A 14,401-nucleotide genomic window follows, 5' to 3' on the forward strand; every position below is an offset into this window, starting at 1 on the left:
TAAACCCAAAATTTTCGAAACAATGCAAACAAACCACTCCAACTTTGGTTATCGCCACACAACTTCCGAGCCGAATAAATATATATGAAAACAATCCCAGTGAACACAGGACACTTCGTGTAGAAAGCAAGAATTTCTCTCATTTCCATTGCACACCACTACTGAAGCTGGCATTTTTCGCGCGACGTCGCACGGAAAAATTTATTTAACTTTTTAAACTATGTGCCAAACATGACCTCGCCTCGCCTTTGGGGGCAGCTGGCTGTCGATTCACGCCACACGAGCAGGCGTAATCCGCCACCAACTGTACGGGGTCGAATGGATAATGGCAGTGTGGCAGCAAAAGTGTTTGAGTACAGGGGGCTGGGATTCTGGCAGAAAGTGAGTTGTTTCGGTGTTTGTGGACTGTTGTTGGAGGATCGTGTTTTGCACGGGAGAAGTACTAATGCAACACTTAAAATAAGATACGAATTATTGACTTTGAAAAGATGGAAAGATTGAAGGGTAGTCAATTTTGTACAAAAGAAGACAATAATTCAGAAAAAATATAGAAGAAAAGGGAGATTACAAAAAAGAAGAAATAGGATACCGGAAAAGTAACACTAGAAGATAATAAAATAGGAAAATTTGAAAGATAGACAGGTGAGAAGACTGAAAGCCAGAAAGACAGGAAGAAAGAAGAGGAGAAGAGAAGAAGGCAGAATAGATACGAAGGTATGAACACTCAGAAAACAGGAAGAAAAAATACTGAGAAGAATAAACACGAGAGAAATATAGAAATAGAGAGGCGTACATAAAAAATTAGAAGACATAAAAAGAAGAAGAAACATAGAAAAGAAAAAAGATAGGATGATTTCAAGGATGATAGATGTAAAAGATTGTAAGGAAGAATGATAAAAACAAAAATGAATAAGAATTGGAAGAAAAGAAATTTCTAGCTAAGGAAAGAAGAAAAGGAGATAGCAAAATAAATAGGAAGGAAGAAATAAAGTTATACAGAAATCAAGGAAGCATTTCTATCTAAATATAAACACAAGAAGCTTTGATGAAAGGTAAAAATGAAGAAAGGTAGATAAAAAGATAGGAATGTTCATCTATATTCTCACAGGAAACTAGAAACATAACAAGCTGTTGATACAGTAATATTAGAAGAAAGAATTGCAGAACAATAGGAAATCAACATGAAAAGAAGCTTAGAAGGTAGCATTACGGGAAACAGAAAGTGAGAAAGATAATAGTAACAAGTAGAGAAATACGAAAATAGAAGACGATAATGAAATAGGAGTCTTGAATGGAGTTGTATGGTATGAAGAAAATAAGAGAAATGAAGAAAGATTAAAAACATTTTTTCAGCTTTCAAAAGACAGTCCGTTTCGTTCCCTCAATCATGAAAAAATCCAACAACACTGGATCCTTGGCCTCCCCCAAGAACCCAGGCAAAAAACTTTTTCTTCCGACACGAGGCCTCGTTCGCAGCTGATCCCACATCGCCTTCTTTCCTCCATAAACTGAGGGCATTTTGTCACAAGGAAAAAAATGGAAAATTGCCCCGATCAACGTGTTCGGCTGTCACACCCTCCTTCTTTGTGACAGACAATCTACCACCAACGGGTCCCTCTGGACAGCAGAAGGATGCGGCTGCCGAGTTCCGACGACGACGACGACGCGACGTTGATGCTGTTGTGGACAGTTGACTTTTTTCCTAGTCTCATCCCCGCGCGTCCTTGCCAGGGCTATTTTGCATATTTATGTGCGGCCAACAATCGACGGACCTGGCACGGATTTCCCCGGCAGCTGGGCCTGTCTCGGCCACGTCGCCTCGGTTCCGTCGGACGGGTGGCAGCGGTTGCGGTGATGGTGTCCACCAGAGAGCCATTTTATGTGGAGCAGAGCAAAGCGGAAAATTGCTACGTGATACTAATTGTAATGAGGTGATCGAGGAGTGGATTTTTTTGCTCCTTCGACGGTGCAGTGTCTATTTTTGCGACGGGATTTCGGAAGTGTGAGAGGAGGGAGTGCCGAGCAAGGAGCAAGAGGTGACGGTAATTAGACCGGGGGTTTACAAAATGCTCACGCGAACCATAATGGTCTCTGATTTCAACTTGTGGTTGTGACTATGGCCTCCAGTGGATGATATTTAACTGTGCTATTTCAGTGATAGTTTTGTTCCTCGACTTCTCAGTTAACTTAGTTTTATATTCTATTGAATTCCTACACTGCAGAAATGAATATTTTACAGATTATGCAAACTGCTCACATGATTTCAAGTTTGTTTTGGAACTTGTAGTTTCTAGTTTAACCCGTTTAGCCCCAGGTAAAAAATAAAAGTTCAAAAAATCGCTAACAGCCCATTTCTCAACAGAATTCAACCAAATTTTGCACACAAACTCGCACAACACTATACTTTAGGAAATATACGGGATCAACATTTTCTTCTGGACTTCTGGACGGAGTAAGGCCGGTGGGTCAGTGGGTCAAATCGGGCAAAAATAAAGCCAAATATGATTTGCGCCCCCACTACTTTCTTCTTAATGAAGTTTTTCAAAGGGAGTTTGCACATTCCGTTGCCTAACGATAGCTGTTGTTGCTACAGGCTCGAATTTGAGATTTTCCGATAGGTTTCTTTTGAGTTCTTGAGATATTCAACATTTCTGAACCATCCAAGTCTTCATTTGCGTTTGTTGTTCTCAAATGAAATTAAACACACTATCTCGTGTTCCCTTATTGACCCCATAGGTCATCGAAGACATCTTTAGAACATGTGTTGCCCTTGTAGAACTATTAATATTTCCTGAATGTCTCGATGGATTGTCCGAATCCGCCCTACAAAACATGAACACCCGAAATAATCATCAAGAATCATTTTCAATTATTTTTATCGCTTTTATTTGCACCAATACTTGAACATCTGTATGTTTGTTATATCAACGAGCAGTAGAAACTTTGGGCGATCTGATTGAAGCCATGCATTGACTACAGAGAACCGTAGATGGACTACAATTAGACTTTTTGCATGCGGAAAACAACGGTTAGCTCCAGAAACCAATACTACATCGAACAGGAGTAAGTAAAAGTCTCGACTAGATTCCTCAGTACCCGGGATGGCCTGGCTGAACTCAGGCCTTGAGTTCATTGAGCTGTAGATAAACTAAAATCACATGTTTTATCTATGTGGAACCTCTGTGTACTACATAAACTCATATTCTATCATGTGTCAAAGAAGGTCTCGCACAACTATTCATAGGAAAATTTGATGGCCTAAGCGAAGTCATGCCTTGACTTCTGAGAACCATAGACGGACAACAATGAGAGTTTTATGCACGCGGAAAGCATTGGTTAGCCATAGAAACTAATACTACATCGAATTGGAGTAAATGAATTCCTCGACTAGATTCCTGAGTACCTGGGAGGGCCTCACTGAAGTCAGGCCTTTAATTTTTTTTTATCTGTATTAACGAGATTTTTAGCCCTAGGCTAGTTCATCTCGGGACCCACGCTTTACCCCCTTCCGAAGGAAGAACTTGCATTTTGCGAGTTTGTCGGGAGTGGGGTTCGATCCCAGGTCCTGGGCGTTATAGTCAAGTGTTCTAACCATCACACCAGGTCCGCTCCAGGCTTTCAATTAATTGAGCTGTAGATAAACTGTAATCGCATGTTTTACCAGTGTGGAACCGCTGTGTACTACATGAAATCATATTCTATCGTGTGTCAATGAAAAGATCTCGCACAACTATTCCTAGTAAAATTTGATGACCTAAGCGAAGTCATGTCTTGACTTCAGAGAACCGTAGATGGACAACAACAAGAATTTTTTGCAAGCCAATATAACATCGAACTGGAGTAAGTGAATCCCTCGACTAGATTCCTGAGTATTCAGGAAATCTTGATTGAAGTCAGGCCTTGAGCTGTTGATGAAATCTTATCACATGTTTTACCTGTGTGAAACCTCTTTAGACTACATAAACTTATAATCCACCATGTGTCAATGAGCAGGTCTCTCAAAACTATTCCTAGTGAAAAGCATGCAAAGCAAAACATAGCAAAGATAACCGTACACATCGTAGTTGCTACTCCGTGATTGACCAGAACAATTGAAGTTGCACAGAGATCCAATGAATGTGATGCTTGAGACTTGCCAACAATTCTCAATGTACACAATTCGAGAGTTCAACATTTGAAAGTCAATAACGGCGCCAGCCACGTCCTTACGGTCATCGGGAAAGGGAAGGAATGTTAGTTCGACAGCTGTTGTTACTAGAAACCGTGGAATCCACAGCATCCCCGCAGTTGTCTCGGGAAGGAGTATTTGTTAGAAGGGCAGGGTAAGGTGTGGATAATGGAGCCACCTGTGGTAGGAAATCGCGCCACTTGGGCGGTGGCTTCGATTTTCGTCTGTTTTCGGCTATAACTCAGTCAAATTTGAACCAATTGACACAATTTTTTGAATGCGGTGAGATAGGTATAGTATCTACCCGTGTACAACATTTCAAGTCAATTGGTTCAAAATTGACTGAGTTATAGTGGAAAACAGACGAATATAGAAGCCACCACCCAAGTGGCGCGATACCCTAGGTGATATAATCTACTATTTATAAGGAAATACGCGTCGCGGTCTTTATTACAATTACGATTTATTTTGTCCCGCGCATCTGTTGTTATGCCTACGCGCGAAACAAAGACGAATGCGACAATAATGCTGCGTTAATCATCCCATATAAGAGTATCTATTGAAGAAATCACAGGAATAAGTTCCGGAGAAGGAAGGAAAACAGAAAGGCCTGTTAATACAAATCCCGGAAATAATTCCGTTGAAAAAAACCGGTTCTAACTCCTGCAGTCATTTTGGGAAAATCTTATAAGGGAACGTTCATAACTGACGTAGCATTTTTTGGTCGATCTTTTACTCCTCCTTCCCCCCTCGTAGCATATTCCCTCATACCAAATACATGGCTCGTCACACAATCCCAGACTCCCCCCTTAAAAGTTACGTCGTTTATGGATGCTCCCTAATTCGTTATTCCATTTTTGAAAATTTATTTGCTATCATAGAGAAAACATCGTATGTTGCATTTCAATGTTTGAAAGCTCGATCTACTGTGAATTCGAACTTGTTATTGTTGACCTATATATAAGTAAAATAAGCAACTTGCAGTAACTTATGCGAAAAACACCCCAAAGAGTTGGTGAATGCCAAATCTCGCACTTTCATCATTTTTGAACGATAGAATAAGTCCTCATGAATTTGAACGATAGAATAAGTCCTCATGAAAATATATAATTCATTTTCTTTCATCCTTTACGATTGATGTCCTAAGGCTATCGATTTACTTCTTCCACCAACACATAATCCGAAACCCAACGGCTTCTCCTTTACAACGCCTTAACTAAGTTATAACATCTTCCCGGCGCAATATCCCATAACTTCAGCTCAGTAGTGTTACACCAATCAAAATAGGTCCAGCCGGGAACGGATCCAGGACAAGGGTCAAGACCGATCCTTCGTCGTCGTCGCCATCGGACGAAGGGATTTGTTTCGGCAATGCAATTTATGTTAAATTTCATCACTACCATCCCTACCCTACACGCTTCCGAACAAGAGACTCGCCTCGGGAAACGGCGGGATTGATGGCGCTTCCGGGGTCGGCCACTTCCCCGAATGCGGACGATGATTGCGGCGGCAATGCGGGATCGTCGGACAGACAGACGAGCGATTCATCAGGATTCAACCACATCGCAACAATCCGATCCGCAAGGACGGCGACGACGACGGCGACGCATCCACATCGGCAACTAGCCGAGCGAGCAAGAGAGAGCTGGGTGGGGGTGAAACGAATCCTGCTGGATAAATATTTTCCTTTCCCTCGCACGCTAAAGTGATTTTGTAAATCGAGAAGGAGTCGATTCTCTGGTTTCTTCTGCTGTTGAGGGGTGTCGGTCGGCAGCCGACTAGCATTGCGTCCACGGGCGGACGGAGGGTTGGGAGCGGTGCTGGCAGGCAGGGACAATGGCTTTTCTGGTGGGATGCGGTGATTTTGGTGCAAGAACGAGGGTTCGATACTCGTCCGAAAACTTGCCAGATAATCGATGGCAATGTACTGTGTCGAATTCAGTTATCATGCAGGGATGTGGTGGAAGCCTGTGGAAGTGTGGCGAGAGAATGCGTGTAAATGATTTTTATTTCCTGTCTAGTGACTTCTGGGTGGGAAGCAGGAGTGGGAAAATGGCTGTTTCCGGACGTTGATTTTCCGGATAGAGTTTGGGTAGGGGAAAGCCCAGGAAGGAAGGATGCCATTGGGGATATTTGCCTTACGATAATGGATCCGGAATGATGTAATTTGAATTCGACGTAATGAGGACACAACCTGAGATGTGCATTTAGGGTGGAGATGAAGTGATAGGAGAGGATCGATTTAGAGTAACTGAGTTATGGAAAATTATGCCTGTTTGCTTCTGTCTGTACTTGACTATGGTACATATGTAAGTAGAAGTATTTTTAATGTGCTATCTGAACAGAGGTGTATAATTTTGCTTATGAAGTGTTATTGAAGTGTTGATTGACACGAAGATTCCTATATAGTAGAAAAGCAAGATTTTTTTTTTTGTTGGGATTTGAACCACTGCGACCATTACTTTGATCTATTGTGGTATACCCCTGTTTAGTTTCGCATTTGTTCAGGACGACGAGTCAACATTGAGGGTTGACGTCGTTTGCTGATTAAGCGAAGTACCCCAATCTGGGATGATTCTTAGGATAAAATCAACCATCAAATTGGGATTTTTCAACCAAATTTCAGAAGGATTTAGAATACCCTTGGTAAAATATTGTCTTCTACGCACAAATAGTGCTGGACAGTCACATAACAGATGGTGAGAGGTCTCAATTGCATAGTTACAGAATCGACAGACATCAGTTTGACACCGATTAATATTTTTCAAATGATATCGTGTCGGGCAGTGCCCCGTGAGAAGCCCAATAGCTATGCTCAGAGATTTTTTATTTAGGTTTAATAGTTTTTCTGTAGTTTTGTCATTCGGAGTTATGAACAGTTTGGATTGTCTTGATGTTTTCGTAGCAATCCAGTTTGATTGTATCATTTGATCCTCCCATCGCTTTACTTCCATTTGTATTTCACATTTAGATACACCACAGAATGGTTCTGGGCCTATGAGTTGAACTTCAGAGCCTTCTCTGGCAAGTGTGCCAGCTTTTTCATTACCTTCTACTTCACAGTGGCCTGGTACCCAGTACAGATTAACCTGGTTTTTAGCGGCCAACTGTTTCAGTAGTTCAATGCATTCCCACACCAGTTTAGACTGACATGTGAAAGATTTTAGTGCATTCAAAGCTGCCTGACTATCTGAAAATATGCAAATCCGTGTATACCTGTACTTCCTCTTAAGGCATACAGACACACACTCCAGAATTGCATATATTTCCATGATTCATTTTTGAGCCATCTGTGTAGAAAATAACCGATCCTGGTAAGATATTCGGTCCCCCCGATTCCCATACTTGACGATCAGTGTTGACCACTGTGTATGGTATATCAAAGTTCAGTCTCTTATCCATCCAGTCTTCGTTCATTACTACTAATTGATTAACGGGAAAATCTTTCAGTATACTGAGATGCCCGACAAGATTACCTTCGAGTAATATAGTACTCCTTCTTAGCCTTAGGGCACTTTTTTCAGCTTCCTTCTGCACATATTGATGCAGTGGAAGTTTATAAAGAGCGGCATCTAAGGCCTTTGACGGTGTACTATGCATTGCTCCTGTTATAGCCATACAAGCCAAACGTTGTAACTTTTCGAGTCTTCTTTGTGTTGTATATTGTTTTGTCTTAGGCCACCAAACCAGCGACGCATAGACTATCCTGGGTCTTACGATAACCGTATAGATCCAATGAATCATTTTTGGTTTGAGCCCCCATTTTCTTCCAAACGTAGTTTTACTTACCCAAAGAGCACTCGTGGCTTTGTTAATTACATGTTCTAAGTGTAAGTTCCAGTTAAGTTTCCCAATTGAGATTGATGTAGTATTTATTCATGAGAGCAGGCATTGAAGGATACAAGTTCAAATCCTGTGATATCAAAGTTATTAAGTGTGACTGAAGAAAGCTTTGCATGAATACTGGAAGTACAGCGTAACTCTATTCAATGGATACTCAATATATTCCTGAACATACGTGTTTATTTCTGTCACAAAATTATTTTGTAGAAATCAACCCAGAGTTCTAAGAAGAATAACAAGAATAACAGTAATTTCTATAGGATTTTACAAGTGCTTCGGTTGGACTTGATTTCGCTTAGCCAATTTACGACCTGTTCAATTCTAGCACCATATCTGTTAAAACAATTCTTCCCTTGCAAGAATGTTGTGCAGAATATGTCGAACTTTTTCGGTCCGCTTTTCTTTGGAAAAATATGATTGAGTTTTTAAATATTTTCTTCCTAAATTTAGGATGTTTTCGATGGCATACTTCTGAAAAAAGTCATGGAGTAAAATGCAAAATAACATGTTGATTAATCTCAACAGATCTCGAGGGAATTTAGAAAAGCTTGCTTGTATTTTGTTTTTTTTTTTAATCAAATAAAAATACGACAAGGATAGACATTACAATGAAAATTGTAATGTGCTATATATAGTGGTGCGAGGAGCTGTTTAATCTATAATAAGTTTTGAAAAACTAAAATAAAAAAAATATAAAACTCTAGCAAAAACTCCAGCAAGCATTTTGCGCCATGAATTCCGTTATAGGTTCTCTATAGAGGTTTCGCAAAAACGAACCCAGTAATTGCGCTACAAATTTATCTAGGAACCTTGTAAGAAATTCCAACTAAATCCATGTAACCTAAAGTCACAAATACACTGGCAAATGTTTTCTGTTTTATTTTTTATATTTTTCACCCAAAAGTTTCAAATCGTGATCTTGGTTATGAACACATCGTATTGGATATTCATTGTTTTTATTCACGTAGCTAAAGTTCATAAATAAAAGTTTTACAGAACGACATTTATACTTTTTTGTAAAATAATATCAACATTTTTTTTTTAATTCTATATGAGCAAGCATACATCCTCTAGAAAGAGAGCCCCTATAACACTGTGGATTTGTTTTGTGGATCCCGCCCTTCAGAAATACTTTCGGCAATTCCTACAGAAATTTCTTGAAGGATTTCTATGAAAAACCGGGATTGTATTGATCTCCGGGTCGAAATTGATCAGACGTTTTTCAGTTTGATCAAGCATACTTTAACGAGTTTCCTTTCAAGTATCATGCTGTTGGAATCAGATAATAAATGATATTCGTTCCTTACTGTTAATAGTAGGCTTTATCTAAACAGAAAATGCACTGACCAATTTCGACCCGGAGATCGATTTGACCCCGGTTTAAGGCACTTTTTTTTACAAAACCCTTATGGATGCTTCCAGGGTTTCTTCCAGAGAGACTTTCATGAAATTTTATAGGGATTGCTTCAAAATTTCTACAGATATTTTTCTATTATTTTTATAAGTTATTCTTTCCTGGCTTTCTCAAAAGTTTCCTTCGGAGATGCTTTCGCCAAATTTTTCGGGAATTCGTTCCGTAATTTTGCGTTTTTTTTTTTGTGGAAAAAGGATTTTTTTTTTTCCAAATTTATCAAAGTATTCCTATAGAAATTCCTCCAGTGATTTTTGAAGAAATTACTACAAGAAATTGTTAAGAAATACAGAGAGAATTCCTTCAACACATCTTTTAAGATTTTTTTTTAATTTAAACTCATACAGCGGGTCTTTCAGAAACTCTTTCCCGAGTTTTTTATTCGTGCATTATTTTTTTTATGTGGCTATTTTTATTAGCAATTATTTTTTTTTTTACAGTAGCAACTTTTCCAGAGCTTCCTACAGACTTTCATTAATATTATTTTTCTTAATAATCGAGATTTTCAGCCCTTGGCTGGTTCAAAAATTCATACAGAATTTTTTTCCAAGAAAAGAAAATATATTTCCAATTTGCTCTCCCACATTCCCGATTACAACTATTACGCCTGGGCGAAGTAAGATGCTACTAATACAAGTATGGAACGGGTGGCTTCACTCAAATCAACTGGATCAGTTAGCTCGATGAGTGCTGTTTCACTTTTACTGTACCCACTGTTTGACTGTATTACACTGTAAAGGAACCAGGTGAAGTACTACTTGGTCTTTAGTTTGACATACAGATGGAGCCAGCAAAACTCGGGTACCTTAAAATGGGGTTTTAAGAACTCATGAGTGTGAATTCTGCATGAATTTGTTCAAAGACACATCCGTAAGTTATTTTTTTTAATTTCCTTCAAGTTGATTTTTTCTCTTTTTATTAAGGAGATTTTCAGCCCAAAACTTATTCATCTCCATTCTATTTTTTGCCTTTCTCGTACACTAAGTGTACTGGAAAGGCTATATGTTCACTCCAAAAATGACTTTTTGATAGGAGGCCCGGAGGGTCGAGTCACATATACCAATCAACTCAGCTCGACGAGTTGAGGTGATGTCTGTGTGTGTGTATGTGTGTGTGTGTATGTATGTGTGTGGTCAAAATGAACTCACATCACTTTTTTTAACTAAACCTCAACCGATTTTATTGACCGATGGTTCATTCGACGTGGAATCTGGTCCCATTGTTTCCTATTGAAAATGGTTCGGATCGGTCCAGCCGTTCCGGAGTTATGGCCATTTAGGTGTTCCGGACCGGTACCCCAGGAAGGGGCCAGATATGAAAACGCTACAAACCCATCCATGCGACACATCAAACTACGGCATTTTTTGATAACTTGATGAATGGTAAGCAGAAAAATAGTCTGAGACCATATCTGAACCGGTAGTGTCCCGGAACCGGTTCCGAGTATCCCGACGGAAGTGGCCAAACATAAAAGTTAACTAAACCCATGCTTGTGACATATCAAACCGCGGCTTTTTTGATAACGTGATGAACAGTAAGCAGGAAAACATTCTCAGACCATATTGGAACCGGTAGTGTTCCGGAACCGGTACCAAATGTACCGCCGGAGGTGGCCAAGTATAAAAGTTAACCAAACCCATGCATGCAACATATCAAATAGTGGCTTTTTTGATATCTTGATGAACAGTAAGCAGGAAAATATTCTCAGAACATATCTGAATCGATAGTGATCCGGAACCGGTTCCGAGTGTCCCGCCGGAAACAGCCAAATATAAAAGTGAACCAAACCCATGCATGCGACACATCAAATTGCGGATTTTTAGGTATCTTGATTTGGCAAAAAAAGTTTCCGGCCATATTGGGGACAACCGGTAGTGTTCCACAACCGATTACGGTTGCTCCATCGGAAGGAGAACCAAATCCATAAATTCGACACATTAAATGACTTTTTAGGTAACCTGACTAACGGTTAACAAGAAAAAAAATCAAAGACCATATTTTGGAAAACCAGTAGTGTGTCGAAACCGGTTCCAGGTGCCCCAACGGAAGTGGTCAAATGTAGAACGGAACCAAACGCATACACGCAGCACATTAAATAACGGCTTCTTCGATAACGCAAAGAACGGTCAGCAAGAAAATAGTCTCAGGCCATATTTACCGGTAGCGTTCCGGAACCAGTTTCGAGTGCCTCGCCGGAACTGGCGAAATGCACAAATGAACTAAACCCATGCATGCATTACATAAATTTCCGACTGGTAAGGAAAACTGATTAACAATTTGCATGAAACTAGTCTAAGGCCACATCAATGACAATCGGTAAGTGGTAAAATGTGAACCGAAAGTGATAAAATGTGAAATTGTACCAAACCCATGCGTGTGGTACTATAAAACCACGCCAATAATTGCTGTCAAATTACCTGGGTAAACTTTTAATTCGATAAACTAACTATATTTTAGTTTTTATTTTGTTTATAGGATTTGTTTTTGAACACAAATCCTACAGATATTGTGATGGTACGAATTGATAGCTTGTTCCTTTTACGATTGTTGACTTCCGAAGTTCACTGCGGTTGATCACCAAACGGATCAGGTGACGGAAAGCACCAAAATTGAAATTCCGGAAGTAGCAGCTGCACGAGGAGCCGCTGCAGGTGTGAGTAACATCACTTATCGGATCATTCGTATTTACAGTGTATTACACTGTGACATTTGATCATTTTTTCAATTCGACAAATGTCGAATGAGTGGGGTACGAATTAAAAAGTGTCGTATAAAAGAGTGATGAATACGCGGGGTTTGACAGTACATCAAATTGCAGCTTTTTTGATAAATTTTTCTTCACTACGTTCTTGTTTTCAACGGTCAATAAAATACAACCTAAAATGTGCAGAAAAAACTTTGTTGAAGTCCGAAAAGTTATATGTAATTGTGTAAAAGTTATATCTTAGCTTATAGTATCGTCTTGATATTGATCAGCCTCCAGTGTTAAGCTCAAGCAGTCAACTGAGAAATCTCATATTATTCAGCTCAGCTTATACGTCGGACTATGTGCCATCAATAAGTTTCATGTCAACTCAATGATGGCTTTGATTAAATGCTTGCTTTTCCTAAATAATATCAGGATTCAGGAACACTTTGAGTAACGTCGACGGAAAGATCGTGAGAACATATACGACGAGAAAGGCACTATCACCACTAGGTGGATTAATTTGGGTTTTTTTGCCTTTCTCGTACACCAAGGTGTACCGAAAGGCTATATGTTCACTCCAAAAACGAAAATTTGATAGAGCCCCCGGAGGGGTCAAGTGTTATATACCAATCGACTCAGCTCGACGAGTTGGGATGATGTCTGTGTGTATGTATGTGTGTGTGTATGTATGTGTGTGCGTGTGTATGTGTGTATGTGTACAAAAAGGTCACCTCATTTTTAGATAGTAAATATGAACCGATTTCAACGACCGATGGTTCATTCGACGCGGTATATTGCCCCATTGTTTCCTATTGAAAATGGTTCAGATCGGTCCAGCCGTTCCGGAGTTATGGCCATTTAGGTGTTCCGGACCGGTACCCCAGGAATGGGCCAGATATGAAAATACAACAAACCCATGCATGCGACCCATCAAACCACTGCATTTTCGATTATCTGATGAACGGGAAGCAGGAAAATAGTCTCAGACTATATCTGAACCGGTAGTGTTTCGGAACCGGTTCCAGGTGTCCCGCCGGAAGTGGCCAAATATAAAAGTGAACATAACCCTTGCATGCGACACGTCAAATTGCGGCATTTTCGATAACCAGTTGAATGGTGAGCAGAAAAGTAGTTTCAGACTATATTTGAACCGGTAGTGTTCCAGAACCGGTTCCAGGTGTCCCGCCGGATGTGGCCAACTAAAAAAGTGAACCAAACCCATGCATGCGACACATCAAACAGCGGCTTTTTCGATAACCTGATTAACGGTGAGCAGGAGAATAGTTTCAGGCCATATCTGAACCGGTTGTGTTCCGGAACCGGTTCCAGGTGTCCCGCTGGAAGTAGCCAATTAAAAAAAAACAAACCCAGGCATGCGACACATCGAATTGCGGCTTTTGCGATAACCTGATGAACGGTAAGCAGGAAAATAGTTTCAGACTATATTTGAACCGGTTGTGTTTCAGAACTGGTTCCAGGTGTCCCGCCGGAAGTGGCCAACTAAAAAAGTGAACCAAACCCAGGCATGCGATACACCAAATAGCGGCTGTATCGATAACCAGATGAACTGTAAGCAGTAATATAGTTTCAGTCCATATTTGAACCGGTTGTGTTCCGGAATCGGTTCCAAATGTCCCGCTGAAAGTAGCCAATTAATAAAAAACAAACCCAGGCATGCGACACATCGAATTGCGGCTTTTGCGATAACCTGATGAAAGGTTAGCAGGAAAGTAGTTTCAGACTATATTTGAACCGGTAGTGTTTCCGAACCGGTTCCAGGTGTCCCGCCGGAAGTGGCCAACTATAAAAGTGTACCAAACCCATGCATGCCACGCATCAAAGAGCGAAGTTTTTGATAACCAGATGAACGGTAAGCGGTAAAAAGTTTCAGGCTATATCTGAACCGGTTTTGTTCCGGAACCGGTTCCAGATGTCCCGCTGGAAGTGGCCAATTAAAAAAGTGAACCGAACCCAGACATGCGACACACCAAATAGCGGCTTTATCGATAATCAGATGAACGGTAAGCAGGAAAATATTTTCAGACCATATCTGAATCGCTGATATAGTAAACTGACAAAGTTAAAGGGATGAATCCTGCTGAATGCGTCTGATGATGACCGAAGAATAGTAGGTCGAAACGCTTAAAAAGTGGTTAATCACCGATAATCACCAATCAATACTCTAAATAATATATCTGAACCGGTTGTTTTCCGGAACCGTTTACAGATGTCTCGCCGGAAGTGGCCAGTTTAAAAAGTGAACCAAACCCCTGCATGCGAAATATCAAAT

This window comes from Aedes albopictus, chromosome 2 (assembly GCF_035046485.1).
Source record: "Aedes albopictus strain Foshan chromosome 2, AalbF5, whole genome shotgun sequence".
Taxonomy (NCBI): Eukaryota; Metazoa; Arthropoda; class Insecta; order Diptera; family Culicidae; genus Aedes; species Aedes albopictus.